The 16,007-nt window shown below is 37.5% G+C and overlaps 1 protein-coding gene across 1 annotated transcript in view; it reads left to right on the top strand.

The window, feature by feature from the left end:
• The first annotated feature begins 444 nt into the window (after positions 1 to 444).
• Positions 445 to 16,007, top strand: part of LOC134661168 (nostrin) — a 55,236-nt gene continuing 39,673 nt past the window's right edge. Inside the window, exon 1 of the mRNA XM_063517126.1 lies at positions 445 to 644. The gene's annotated coding sequence lies outside the window, so the exon portion shown is untranslated. The remainder of the gene's footprint in view (positions 645 to 16,007) is intronic.

Below are 16,007 nucleotides of genomic sequence, written 5' to 3' on the forward strand. Positions count from 1 at the left end.
CCATATGTACTGTAAAAGATTTTATATTTTCTAAATTTTATTGTAGCGCATGCCAAATTGCAGCTCGTCCCAGCCTAGAAACTATAAGGGTTCCCAGTTGACTACGGAACCCTAAAAATTAATGAAAATTCCAATTGAAATACATATATAAGTACGGAAAATTACATACGTTTTCCGTAACTCAGTGAAAAATCTTGTAGGACGTACAGTGAAATTGCGCTTATGTAATCCTATCTGTCCACCAAAATTTTATCAAAAACTAGCTAGCTAGTGTATAGACAGTGCACGTTGAATCCCATGCCTGGGTGGAATGGGTGGGTTGGGTACGTGGGGAGGTCTGTGTACTCCTTGCGGTACCGTGCCAGCGCGGTCACGCTGCCCGGCGGCGCGCGTTTGCGTTCACTCACTGAACTCACTCACTCGTCACTCGCTCACTCGTTCGACTCAGTATCACTTCGAAGTAGTGTCGGAGTAGACGCGTGAGCGTTGCGTCCGTATAGTCCACACAGCCGCATCCCATAAAGTTTATTTTTTGTTTCTCCACAATAAAATATTGTGTAATAAAACGCTCCCGCGGTCACGTTGTGAGTGGTATAGTTCACGGATTTACACAGCTGTTGTCCTGTTGATCCCACCTCAATCGGGTGAGTTCCTACATGCTTATTTGTTATTGTTTATTCAAAATAACATTAGAACTTTACAAGTGAAGAATTGAATCTTGTAATACGATTTATTTGCAGATTCACACTTTTGTTCTACTTCATATTTTTTATGAACGGCCTAAGTACCTATAATACCTACTTAAGTACTTTTCAACAGATTATTTTAAACAGATCACCCGCTTAGCCCTTTTTCGGAAGTAATTTAATTACACCATAGCGACCTTATAAATTGTGTATAGGTTCTATGTATTTTACCTCGTATTTTATGATACACTGAAGAAGGTATAGTCAGCAGCAGAAGTTGCCAAGCGGGCGTGGTGTTAATAATTACTTTGACATTAATTCTTTTAACAATAAAGTCGCGTTAAATCATAAAATCATTTTGAACACCTCGTCCGCTTAGCAAGTTCTGCTGCTGACTGTACTACCTAGCTGGACAATATGATTTCAATCTTACGTAGTAATTTTTCATGAATCATTAGTAACGTATATAAAGATACAATATGAAAAGTACCTTTGACCCCCAAATCACTTGAATAATTTTTCAGTCGCAACAGTTGAAAGGTGAAATCTATCCTATTATATTTACAAACTATTCAGCTATTTGCGAATTTGACTGTACAAGGAGGAAATTGTACAGTGACGTCTGAAAATATCCATAGGTAGGTGCGGACAAAGTGACAAAAATATGTACCTATAAGTAAGGTACACGACCTTATTGACCATATATTAAGGTAGTGTATACATATTTTTGACACTTTGTCCGTATCGATATTATTAGACGTGACTGTAGGTGTAAGATCTTTTCTATATTTCAGATATGTAGGCAGTTAGTAGGTAAGGAATTTAGGTGTTTGTCATAGCCTCGTAAGGCCCAAGGTCCTACATATATGTAGTACTTATTCAGTTTGATGAAATTTAAATCATATCCAATTGGAACAGCGTTGCATTTGTTTTGTTTCGTTAATTTTTTATACAAAGCAGAATCAACTCTATTTCCTACAGTATAGGTTCAAATTGCAGTAGCAAATTTTGGTTTTTTCATTTGTATGGCTGGGCCTTAGGAGGATAGACCAGGCCCCTATTTCACTATGGCGACAGGTGCGACAATTCGACAAATGTCACTGTTGCTGACGTCACAGGCATCCATGGGCTACGGTTACCGCTTACCATCGGGCGGGCCGTATTCCTGTTTGCCACCATCATTGTATTATTAAAAAAAAAACTTTATTATATCGGCAAAAAACAGGCATTTCTCTTTCGAAGTTTATGTTGATGATGATGACAATTGTCACACGATAGAACTTTCGGTAATTCTTGAGAGAGAAAGAGATCTGTATCGGAATTTCGTGACAATTGTCGTGTTTCTTGTGACAATTGTCATCAGTTTCGCAAAATAAGTACTTATTTATTGACGATATAATGGAGTTTTGTTTTAATGAATATGTTGGTGGCAAACAAGCACACCGCCCGCCCGATGGTAAACTGTTACCGTAGTCTATGGATGCCTGTGACGTCAGCAACAGTGATGTCGACAATTCTCGCACCTGTCACCTTGGTGAAATAGGGGCCAGGAGAAATACATTGCTTAGCTATTGACTTGCATATTAGGTATATATGTATGACACAGGTGCATGAGATCACTAGTCACTCTAGTCTTTAAGTTGAATCCTATATGTACTGGCCACTATTAAGTATCAGAGCAAACAAGAATTGTCTGTTGCAATTTGAGTGACAGGTGTATAATAGCACGACGCGAATGACGTAAGAACCGCAATACTCTTTATGTATTATAGGTATAGCTATTAGCTAGCTAATCTAGCGTGTCTAGAGACGTTGTCACGGTAAAAACGTAATATCATAAATAAATATTGTGTAGAATGAGCACTGTTTATCCCCTTCGCCATACAAATTTTTGTCCTTACTCAGGCACCTCTCTCACATTTCTCTCTCTGCCCTTACACGCGGCTGAGGAAGCTAAATGCCATTATGCCACCCTGCTCTGTTAGCCGCTATTACACTCCCGCGCAGAAATCTAAACCGATTCCTTCGCTTCCATTAAAATATATATCATATAGTTATATATGATAAGATACTCTGTGCTAATGTAGTTATGTGCAATGAAACCTGTACCCGTACCACGAGTAACTGAAAGTGTCAACACTGACATATAGGTAAGCTAATTTGCTATCTATACATCTCGCTCGCACTAATATGCCAGTACAAGCAAGATGCATAGAAAGTAAATTACGTTTTACGTTCACGCTACTAGCGTTTATGTCAGTGCCAAAGTGGTGGTAGGTAAGCGGTAACCGTGGATGCCTGTGACGTCAGCAACAGTGATGTTTAACAATTGTCGCACCTGTCACCGTGGTGAAATAGGGGCCTGTATAAATGGGAAACCTCAATAATTGCAACCAAAGGCCGGTCCATTGGAAGTGGAACCAAAATGCATCTGCTGATTATGGAAGATTATGGCACCCACATGGCACCTCTTTAAATGACATTCAGATTTTAGTGTTTTTCTTCATTTTTGCCTCTGTAATTGAAAAGATTGCATGAAAGACCGTTAGTTCCGTTATTTTAGTCCTTTTTACTAGCTCTACTAATGCAATGGATCGTATTTTTTACCTCTGTGTTATACTACAGATGTGATCATAAGCTATACTTACGGCAAAATTTAAAACAAAAACACACATCTGTTAAAAATTATACGTACTTTCACGGTAGCATTGAGTGCAAAAAATAACAATAAAGAGGTCTACCGATAGACAGAAACCAGCCCTTCCTGTACTACTTAACAATTGGACATGGACATTGCAAAACCACGTTGAGTAAGTAAGGGGGCTTATTCAGGTAAAATTGCGACACTTTTCTCCAACTTCCGTTCATAATGAACCGTTCGCCGGAAATGTTTAGTTTCTATTAGATTGGATTCGATTACAGTGGACAATGACCTAGTGGAGAACGACCTATCGTCAGACAGACAAAAGGTAGTTTTAGTCACGCTTTGTTCATAAGGGTTGGACGTAGGAAACTTAAGATTCTGTGTAGATTTATAGTCAGATCATTGTTGTGCCGCCTACTTATACCTACTTTGCATGGTTAAGAACACAATGATTAAATTATCTTAGCAGCACAGGAAGCCTCGGAAAGAAACATGATCTCAATGAACAAGAAAGTAGGTATTCCTTTGTATCTTCCGCTATACGTTATGATGTAGAAAAAAATCTGGATGCATCTTATTATTCTAATTCAACCTCTAAAACTCTAGAATAGCCTCATAATAGTTACTGTCAGAAAAGGCTTATGTATCTTATCTTTTTTATCGCTCGCGATCGCAAGTTGTCATCGAGTCCGTTTAATTTGAAGCTAAGCCAGCATACTATGAAAGCCCTGCAGTTTTTGATGATGCATGCAAGTACATACATTATTGTATTCCCCTGTAATGGCAGTATACCCCGGAGTGTAGTTACTGGAATAGCTTAATACGAACGCTTATCAAAAGCGGGAGATGTATCAGAGTATATATGATTGACGTGTTATTTCTAGATTAGACTACATGATACCTACTGATAAAGGTAAGAGTCCCCGATCTGTCATGATAACACCCATCTCCCTACAGATAAAATATTAGAGAGAATCTGATAGGAAAGTTCGTCTTTGTAGTATTGGTGTTGATAACTTGATACCCTGGAGAACGCAATAAACGACAGTAGATTTTAGTACTTATCAAAAACAGTTTCATCCGATGCCTAACTCTTTAAAAAGGTACGTGTATCAACTCTATAATTTGGAAAGCAATATCTTCTCCTAAATAAATATATATAAATCTGTTAAACCTTTAAGATCCAAGTGTTGAATTTAAAAAAAGTATGGTAAGTACCTACTTATAATTTTTTTATCTAGAAACTCTAGAACGTATCAAAACCAAAGCGCGCATTTGTATAATGTAGATTTATACATTTATTGCCACTTTTAGTAGGCAATTCTTGGCGCGTCTGCCAAAAAATGCATTTTAAAAACACATTTACTTATTGCCGTTTGTACGTAATAAATTAATAATGCCCCCAAAAAATTGAACTCTTCAAATCTAATCATATGAACCCAATCTTGGAAGTCATAAGTGTGTTATTAAATAAGATAGTCCACTTTTATGCAGGGCAGTCTTTGCAACCGACTATCAGGTGAATTTTAAGGTGAAGCTTTTTCGCTTTTGAAGACATTTGTTTATTTCTTACCAATGTGAGTAGGCAAACGTCTCGCTTTGCTCAACTTGTTCAACAGAATGTCGTCTTAAGTAATTAGGTACTTTTAACGTGTAGTTAATTACACTGTTTACCAGTTGTGTTTAGCAATGACCTAGTAACCATTAAGTTTGTAGATTAATCAATAAATGCAATAGCTACTGAAAGTTTATTACTTAGGATACCGCTGCCAGAAATGATTCCATAATTGGCACGGCGCAGCGGGAGACTCGCTCAACAGATTTAACACTTACTTACCTACCGACTCATGATTTTGTACTTACGAAGTAATTTAAATAAAGACCGGTAAACACTTCGCGAGTAGACAGTTTTATTGTAGAACTGTTAAATTTAGTCATAGTGACCCGTTTCATTACTCTGGATGAGGTACCCGTAGTATTTTTTAGGTATTGTTTATTGACAGTGCATAATCGTTGCTACGAACAATTTTATTTTAATCTTAAAACACTTTGAATGCCGTAAGAACTAACTACAGCCCTACAGTCAGTATGGAAACCATAATAATGTAGATAACGGTTATTCATGGAATGTTTCTAATTAGGTATTGTAGAGTTATATCACACAACACAAGGTATAAATATGGTGGTATTATTACCTACCTACCTACTTCACTAGCTTGTTTAACCTTCTTTTAACATTGAGCCAGAATTTTCTTATCGCATCCTAAAGTAGGTACTTATTTATTCGTTTTGCGAGATAAAACATTTTCCTATTAGTTCGTCACAAACACACACACCTTTTTTCCTATTAGTTCGTCACAAACAGTAAGAGACTCAAATTTAACAGTTATCATCAAATTACGAACCAACCCCTATCTCCTCCCAGATATGATTTTTTTATAATACCTACATATGTAGGTTTGGTTCAAGATACGGTTTTGTATCTAACTTAGTTTCAACTCAAAATCATGAGTTCTTTCCAGGGATGTTGCGAACATCCGCATCCGCATCCGCAACCGCGGAACTTCCGCATTATTTTCAACATCCGCATCCGCATCCTCATCCGCATAAAATCGATGCGGAGCTTATGCGGATGCGGATGTCGAACAAGTGGGTACAGGAACGTCTTAGCGGCGGCGTAAGTGCTAGGTGATTTCGTCATTAACTATAACGAAATCCAGAAAAGTCGGCCAAGTTACTGTTTATTAAATATAACGCACCTATATTCTTTCTCAAATACTAAACGTTTCGTTTTTTTTTAAATAAAAAATACTAAAAATGTAATATTTGACATTTTCTAAGTACCTAATCTTGACATCCGCATCCGCATCCGCATCCGCGGATGTGAGCCTTTAAATATCCGCATCCGCGTCCGCGGATGTCAAAAAATCTGCATCCGCAACCTCCCTGGTTCTTTCTATAGTAAAAAAAACCGAACCCGTAAAAATAACTTTAGGTAAATAATAACCGAAAGGAAGAAGCCAAACTTGTCCAGTGTTCTAGAAGAAAATTGATATACCTATATTGAATAACTATTTACACTATTGAATGAAAATGTTTCATGCTCGGAACTCACATACAACAACAAATTTTAATGTGGAACATTTCTGTCGCTTTAAAAAGTTGGGACCCATAAAGTGTTAATGTCCCACATTAGAATTTATTAATACTTTGTTTTATGGGATACGTAGGTATCATGACCATGAGTATGAAGTTATCGTAAAACCAATAACGTTAGGTACATGTTAGCTTTAATGGTAAAACTAAGCAGGTTGCTTTATTCCTGGATGGATGCTTTTTTTTACAATTAGACACGAACTGGTGGTCTAAATTAACGTAAATCAAAAACGTACATTTTTGACATAGATCAATGAAACGTCCACTAAGATAAAGTACACCAAAATAGCGTCAAGTCTTTAAAATATGGACACTTTGGTACCAACTCGTAACTTTCACACTGAAGCGGCATCATGATATTAAGTACCTATAAAAAGTGTTTTGTGTGTCGCGATAGTAGTTGCTATAAACCCGTTGTTTACTCGTAGAATGGATGTTAGAAAATTCCTATGTCGTACCACGTGCACTAGCGATACCTGATGCACACTTGTACAAATTTCATTGACCCAAGCCCTGCCTGTCTATAGAAATTATGCATGAGATCGCTGATAACTTATAATACGTAGTACGTGCCTATCATAGTCGTATAGGTAAATTTAAACCTGCAGAATAATCTTAAGGGACCGGCCGACCTATCCAACGACACACCCCACAACATAGGGTTGAAGTAAAAAAAAGCGGCCAAGTGCGAGTCGGAATCGCCCATGAAGGGTTCCGTATTTAGGCGATTTATGACGTATTAAAAAAAACTACTTGCTAGATCTCGTTCAAACCAATTTTCGGTGGAAGTTTACATGGTAATGTACATCATATATTTTTTTTAGTTTTATCATTCTCTTATTTTAGAAGTTACAGGGGGGGGGGACACACATTTTACCACTTTGGAAGTGTCTCTCGCGCAAACTATTCAGTTTAGAAAAAAATGATATTAGAAACCTCAATATCATTTTTGAAGGCCTATCCATAGATACCCCACACGTATGGGTTTGATGAAAAAAAAAATTTTGAGTTTCAGTTCGAAGTATGGGGAACCCCAAAAATTTATTGTTTTTTTTCTATTTTTGTGTGAAAATCTTAATGCGGTTCACAGAATACATCTACTTACCAAGTTTCAACAGTATAGTTCTTATAGTTTCGGAGAAAAGTGGCTGTGACATACGGACGGACAGACGGACAGACGGACAGACAGACAGACATGACGAATCTATAAGGGTTCCGTTTTTTGCCATTTGGCTACGGAACCCTAAAAACATCCCCATTTTACGTCCAAGGTAGGTACCAATTTGTTTATAATTTTATTTTTACCACTTTGTCGAGGGTGATTTATTTAGAGGTACATACCCTCGCCAAATTGCAACTTTCTAGCTCTAACCTCCTAAAATAAGGACTAAAATAACGGAAAGTTTAGCACTATTTTGTGATGTTATACAAAAAGATCCAATTATCTGACACATAAGTACCTACCCAAATCAACCAGACAGCGAATCTTTTTATCGTCAGTGAAAAACGCAATTAGAGATGAAGTAGAAAAGATGAGAATATCTCGTTCCATTTGGCGCACTCGTCCATGACCACATGACTGAAACCAAATGGAGCATGGACTGAGATTAATGTCTGGCTCAAATATGCGCCGATTATTTTTATCGTAATCTGCAGAGGAAGAGCTAGTAAAAACAATATCTACTGTGCAATACGATGTAGGTACCTACCTAAATATAAGTATATTTTACTAGCTGTTGCCCACGACTTCGTACGCGTGGATTTGTATATTAGTGGTTATATATTCTACATTAGCTTAGAATATTATGCAGCAAAAGATAGCAGTAGGGACTGTTAATCATTTATTAATTATTATACACAACCTGGCTACGAAGTTTCAAGCCCCTAACTGAATAAAATTGTTCTCAATATAATCCCTCTCAATCCCCAGCATATTTTCAAGTCCACTATTTAGTAAAACCTACTACCTAACTACGAAGTTTGAAGTTCCTAGCTTTAAATACAATTTGAACTCTCTACCAACTTTCAACCCCTTCTTAAACCTTTTAGGGGATAAATTTTTAAAGAAGCTGAAATTACTTTTCATGTATTCTAATAATATGCCTTTATACAACGATTCAAGTCCCGCACTCAAATAAATGTTTCGACTCCTTACAAATTTTCAACCCCTTTTAATTTTACCAACTTGAGGGATGAATTTTCAAAAATGTCGAAATTACTTTTCTTGTATTCTAATAATATGCCTTTATACAAAGACTCAAGTCCCGCACACAAAAAAATGTTTGATCTCCATACAAACTTTCAACCCCTATTTAATCCTTTAAAGGGATGAATTTTTAAAAACGCTGAAATCACTTTTCTTGTATTCTTATAATATGCCCTTATACAAAGAATCAAGTCCCGCACTCAAAAAAATATTTGATGTGCATACAAACTTTCGACCCCTTTTTCACCACCTTGGGGGATGAATTTTCAAAAACGCTGAAATTACTTTTCGTGTATTGTAATAATATACCTATATACAAAGATTCAAGTCCCGCACTCAAAAGAATGTTTGATCTCCATACAAACTTTCAACCCCTATTTCCCACCTTGGGGGATGAATTTTCAAAAACGCTGAAATTACTTTTCTTGTATTCATATAATATGCCCTTATACAAAGATTCAAGTCCCGCACTCAAAAAAATATTTGATGAGCATACAAACTTTCAACCCCCTTTTCACCACCTTGGGGGATCAATTTTCAAAAACGCTGAAAGTACTTTTTTTGTATTCTTATAATATGCCCTTATACAAAGATTCATGTTCCGCACTCGAAAAAATATTTGATGTGCATACAAACTTTCAACCCCTTTTTCACCACCTTGGGGGATGAATTTTCAAAAACGCTGAAATTACTTTTCTTGTATTCTTATAATATGCCCTTATACAAAGATTCAAGTCCCGCACTCAAAAAAATTATTGATGTGCATACAAACTTTCAACCCCTTATTCACCACTTTGGGGGATGAATTTTCAAAAACGCTGAAATTAGTTTTCTTATCTTTTATTATAATACCTTTTTACGAAGTTTCAAGTTCCTAGCTTACAATAAAATTTGAACCCCAAGACAAACTTTCATCCCCTTTTTAACCTCCTTAGGGGTTGAATTTCCTAAAACGTCGCAATTACTTTTTTTGTAATGGCTATTATGCCTTTCTAAGAAGTTTCAAAGAATTTGTAATGGATTCGAACTTTCTACCCCTTTTTAACCCTGTCAGGGGATGAATTTTCAAAAACGCTAAAATTACTTTTCCTGTCTTATAATAATATTCCCATACACACAGTTTCAAGTCCCGCGCTCGATTTTTTTTTTAATTTCCATACAAACTTTCAACCCCTTTTTCACCACTTTAGGAGATGAATTTTCCAAAACGCTAAAATTAGTATTCTTGTATTTTAATAATATATCTTTTTACTAACTTTCAAATTCCTAGCTCAAAATAAAACTTGTACCCCATACAACCTTTCATCCCCTTTTTAACCCTCTTAGGGGTTGAATTTTTCAAAATCGCTTCTTATCTCTTGTACACTTTATAAATGCAACCTGGTGTGCAAATTTCAACTTTCTAGCTTTTGTAGTTTCGGCTCTGCGTTGATGAATCAGTCAGTCAGGACACTTGCATTTATATATATAGATAACAGTGGATTACTTACCCACGAGTATGATATTTTTTAAATGACTATAGTCGCTAGAGCCCGTACCATGAGTCATTGACAGTGTCAAAACTGACATAAACGCTTTCGAGAACGTAATTTACTTTCTATACATCTCGCTTGCACTAATACACGAGTACGAACGAGATGCATAAAAAGTAAATTACGTTCTCGATGACGTTTATGTCAGTGCCAAACTGGTGGTAGTGGTATACTTATCCATTACCGCCATGCCACTGACATGTTTATATATCCTTCTTACGTGTATTCTGCCGTAGCGTTTAAAAAACTTCATTAATGATGAATAGTCGTTTTATGGCCCGGCAGGCGTATATTACCTATATGTATTTTGTACAAATTTAAAAATAGAAGCGAAAAAATCCGCGACATACTTACTCGTATGTTCATGACTTGACATGATGATTTATATGTATTTGAGGTCAATTAGCGACATGTCTATACTCTCTTAAGTAATTTTAATTGGTACCGTTGTAGTAACAAAGTGTGCCTATTCGATAACCTCACTTAATTTACATAATTCACTGAATCTCTTAGCAAATTATACCATTCACCACAAACGTCGAGGAATCATGAGTAGTAAGTAAATGACATCGTGATCGTTGATTGAAGTAAATGCTGTTGGTTTCACTTCACCCAGACCATTACTTTCCAATCAATTAGTTGTACGGGCGTAGGTATAGATACTACTCGTACATAGGAGAATCCACATTCACAAGATTACGGGGCCCTGGTAATATTTCAATTTATTTATATTTGGTTTTAAGTTAAGTGTTCAACGTAAAATTTAATAATGTATCTAAATACCTTACAACAATATAAATTAGAAGATACTTCATAGTTATTTATTTGTTGCGCAAGATTGCAAAGTTGTTATTAGCTCTTTGATATATTGAAAACTGAGTTTAGCGAAAGATCGGTAAATGTATCACGTTATTCTAAAACTTAGATGTTGTGTTTTGTTTTTCACCACACCATCGTAAGGTAAACTATGTCTAGTCCAACTTTGCATTTCCTTTGGTCATTGAGAAAATAATATGAACTCTTGCTCGCCGATTCTAATTAATAAAGAAAGCCTTTGCGAGCTGGTTAGGGACAAAGATGTATAGACTTTTTCTTTAAAAATCTATACGTAGGTGCGTTAAAATAGAGTGCATTAGGTACAGTTTGTGAAGTGTAAAATAATAAAGTCATCATGATTTCTCCCGAACGTCGTAAATTGTAAAAAAAATAATGTGGCAAATGGAAGGTTGTTAATAGATCTGCATAGAACGAGGTAGATGCCAGAGGGAAACAATAAAGATGCGATATCAGCACCGACAAGGCTGCCCGCGTCTTCTGTTTACGAAATACTATCTCGCCAACTCATTGTCAGTCAGTAGTCGTTTATTCAGACATTGTCTTAACCGGAATCCGGAAGTAGTTGTTATTTTCACACAACATTTAGGAGATAAAAAATTAGGAACATTAATACATTATGATTTATGATAAGGTTTCTCACATCAATAACTAGTAACAAAAGCCATCTAAAGCTGTGACTTTTAAAAGTTTTAAAATGTGCGTGTTTATGTTTAAAAATGTTTGCCACATTACATCTAATACCTTTAAACGAGCAATTCTTGTTTATTTATTTATTTATTTATATACATATATATATATTTCGGGGATCTCGGAAACGGCTCTAACGATTTCGATGAAATTTGGTATATAGGGGTTTTCGGGGGCGAAAAATCGATCTAGCTAGGTCTTATCTCTGGGAAAACGCGCATTTCCGAGTTATTATATGTTTTCCGAGCGAAGCTCGGTCACCCAGATATTGATATAATAAACACGGCCTGTTATAAACCAGCGACGCTTCGTAGGCTATTATTGATATATTTTTTAATATTTACAATGAACTGTACTCCGCATAACTTACAATTACATTAACCTAGATTTTCAGTTTGTGGTTAGCATAATCGCGTCCTAATAGCGTTCGCCTGATAAATGGCACTTTTATTTGTTCAAGTTGAAATAGAGTAAGTACATATCTAGTGGGTCTTCGTGCGCCAGTGCGGCGCAGGCTCCACTGACCTCGTTCGAGGCATTAGCGTCTCCAGCGGCCATCCGTCAACTGCGCCGGTACTCCGGTACAGTTATAGTGTAACCGCATGGCCATCAGGGACCTGATACCGTACTGGCGGCCTATAACATATTATAACCTTTTAAAATCCCATCTAATTACTGAAATCGACATTCGTCGTGAAATACAATGATATTTCATTTCGCCGTGAAATACATTGATATCACCGAAATTTACCATAACCTAAGTCCTTTATTGTAAAATGACTTTGAAAAGCCTTTCTCCTCCTCTTGGTTCAACTGGTTATTAAGTACTAGTCTCGTAGCAACCGCTCAGTAGATTGCAATCTCGACTTAACTTGCTTTTTCACATTAGGAGTGCATTGCTAATTTAATTATTGCGACCTCACAATTGGAGTCAATTGACAGCTGTTGGTGCGCGCTCTAGATCATACATACGTATGATACTCGCGGCCAAACCACGAAAACATTGCAAAGAGGTAATACTTATTAGAACGAAATGACCGTTCGTTACTGGTAGACTCGCGACGTCGCTAGTGATGCGCGTGATTCGATGTCGACAGCTATGCGGTCATTAGAGCAATTGGCAGGTGATTAGGGACATAAAAGGTACCTGTACAATTGCGCGATTGTTCGCGTCGTGATTTACTTTGAGCGAAATAAAAAACGACATCAATCTTTAAGTAACATACCTTACACAATTTAATTGTGCTGTACAAGTATAGGTACATATTATTATAGGTAAATGTCGATCAACTTCAAATGTTTGCCCTGTGGAGTACCTCCCTACTTCAATTATACATCAAAATCTGGAAACTTTTTAATTAACCTCCTAGAGCAAATTTAATTGAGGTTTCGCCGATGTAGCTTACTCACGTAATGCTGCCCTTGTGTTGTGTAGGTACGAATGGTATAAACTAATTTACATGACGATAACACAAAAGCCGGACACTGCGGAAGTTGTTTGTAATAACGAATAATTGGCGAACGGCCGACTGCACCCATTTAACTTTGCATTTAATACTTTCCCCTAAAGTAGATGTTATTCTCGATTTCATAATGAGTCGGAGACAATGCAACTGGGGCCGCGGAGTGGGGTGAGAATAGTGAAAGTAGCTCTCCGAGCTTTAGATTTATTATGTTACCCAAATATTGAAATTATTTCATTCGGATGTCTGATATTTTCAGTCATAAAGCATAAACCTTACGTACATTGAAGGTCCTATGTAATAATCTTCGACAATAAAATTATACATATATTTCTCTATCTACCTAGGTAACTTTAAAAAGGAATTTAGTCACGTTTACAATATTTAATTGCCTGTCGACGTTGGGACTCTTGGACAATCGTTAGTTTTTTGGGAGCCTTTATCAGATGCCTGCGAGGCCGTTCCTCGTAAGGCCAAAACCAACTGCCTACCTTTTTGCTGTCACATAGACACCCTCTGCGTATCAGGCTTTGTCAAGGCTGAATCATAATAAGAACAAAATTAGATTTTTACTGCTCTATTTTATCTGAATAGAGTTTGATCAAGTAGTGACGATGCCACCCCCGATGATGAGGGTATATTTTTTTTATACAGAGAATCATTTAATTGGACGAATTGATACTGAGGTTCAAAAATCATTTATTTTCACACATATTGTGTTAAGTTTATCAGCTTCTCAGCTTTTTTGGTCATATCAGCATGCGGTCTAAAAAGCATGACGTAGAAAGGCAGATTATCTTGGGTCAAATAGATGGGAGGAGGAAAAGCACCCACGAGATGGTCTGATGTTGTGAAGAGGGTGGTTGGCGGCAACATGCAGTGCGTGACCCATATGGCTTATGATCGTTCACTATGGAGACGGAGCATACATGATCGCGATCCTCAGCAATGAGGGTCCGAAAAAGAAGAAGTAGTTTAAATACTCACTTACAAATGAATTAACCTATCAGAGTGGTCGCCCGCAGCCTGCAGCCGCGTCCCTGACTGAGCGGCGCACGCAATGGAGCCAGTCCATCTGACCGCCACATTGTCACAGATTATGTTCAGCTGGCATTGTGCTGCGGACGTGACAATTAAAACGAAAACCTACTACACCGTACCTACCTCTGCGTTTAAATGAAACTCGAATCCACGTAGAACGTGCGACCTTAAATCGAAACTTGTTAACCTGCCTATTCGACTTATAAAAATTGCAACAGAAGATCGGATTGGCGATAAATGTGATTATATAATACTGATAGTGCGTCAGGTTTTGTCACAAAACTCAGTTTTAGTTGCTTAACCATCGGAGGAACTTGCGAAAACAAACTACATTTACGACATTTTTGTACATTGTTATGGACGTCTATGCGGCGATAAGTTATTTTAGACAGGAAATCAAATCCATTCAGTCAACTGATAGACCTTGGAATTAATTTAGTAATTCGTTTTTTCCGTTACTTATATAGCTGCATTCAAATTAAATTAGGTAAGAAATTCATATAATGCAGAAGTAGCAATATAGCTACATAAGCTCAAAATATAACTAATAATAAAATGATTCGGTTAAGTTGTGTTCTAATATATGGGGAAGACAAACAAATTATAGCCAGCCTTTTATGAATGCAGTATGATACCTTTGGGTATGGTGCTTTATGCACACTAGCGTACCAATCCCTCCCCCTGCCGCAACCCCCCTTTTAGTATGAAATATGTCCCGGTTGACAATTTATTTTTATTTTTGGGGAAACCGAATAACCGTATCTAAATATATAACTATTAGCTTCTGCCCGTGACGGGTTACTTTCACATTTGTAATAATAATTATATAGTACTCAAAGTTATATAGTTACAGTAAACACCATACTCATACATAATACATAGCATAAGTAAACATAATGTAAATAGCTATGGTTCGGTAACCATAATGCCCATTTATAACTGTTGTACATAAGTGTAAGGGTATGCGCACGGGCAACTTTTGTCGCCGCGACTATTTTGTCTCTCGCGTCAAGTCTATGGGTTAGTAATTTAGTATGGAAGTGCGCACACGTAGCGAAGCGACTCCCGGGAGACTTTTTTGTCCGCGGGTTCGGAGACAAGCCCGCGACCCAACTGTCTCCTTCCCTATAAATGCTAGTGCGCGCACGGGCGACAAATAAGTCGCCGGCCGGCCTGATGCCACTCGACCGCTGCGGCGAGAGCTTGTATGTGTACGTGTACGGATACGCGCCCGCATTCAATACTAAGTAAAATGCCGGTCGTAGAAGATGATAATCGACAATAGTAGGCTAATTGAAGAAGTGGAATGGAGACCTCTATATATTTTGTAATAATTATTTATTAAGTAGAATCCTTTATTTAACTTAAACAACATAGTCATAATGGATGCACCCAACATTGATTTTTTCGACGTTTTCATCGGTCTTTTTAATATGTATAAGTGCAACGGCCACAGTCGTCTCTTCGAAATCCATGTTGATGACTGCTGCGTAGAAAAAAGTCGTGTTGCTGTCGCTCTCGTGCGTGCATCACGGCGAGGAGGCGATTAATTTGTCGTAAGAGACAAATAAATCGCCTGGCGACTAAGTTGCTCGTGCGCGCATAACTTAAGGCCTGAGTGGACGCTCGAAGCGGAGCGTTCGGCGGGGCGTGCAGCGTGGCGTCGGGCTCACAATTGATTTGAGCAGCGTGCACTAAGGCCGCTCCTATACGTTTGCATTTGTTTAACATGCACGCCGCATGCCCCGCCCCGCT

The sequence above is a fragment of the Cydia amplana genome, chromosome Z, assembly GCF_948474715.1.
Source record: "Cydia amplana chromosome Z, ilCydAmpl1.1, whole genome shotgun sequence".
Taxonomy (NCBI): domain Eukaryota; kingdom Metazoa; phylum Arthropoda; class Insecta; order Lepidoptera; family Tortricidae; genus Cydia; species Cydia amplana.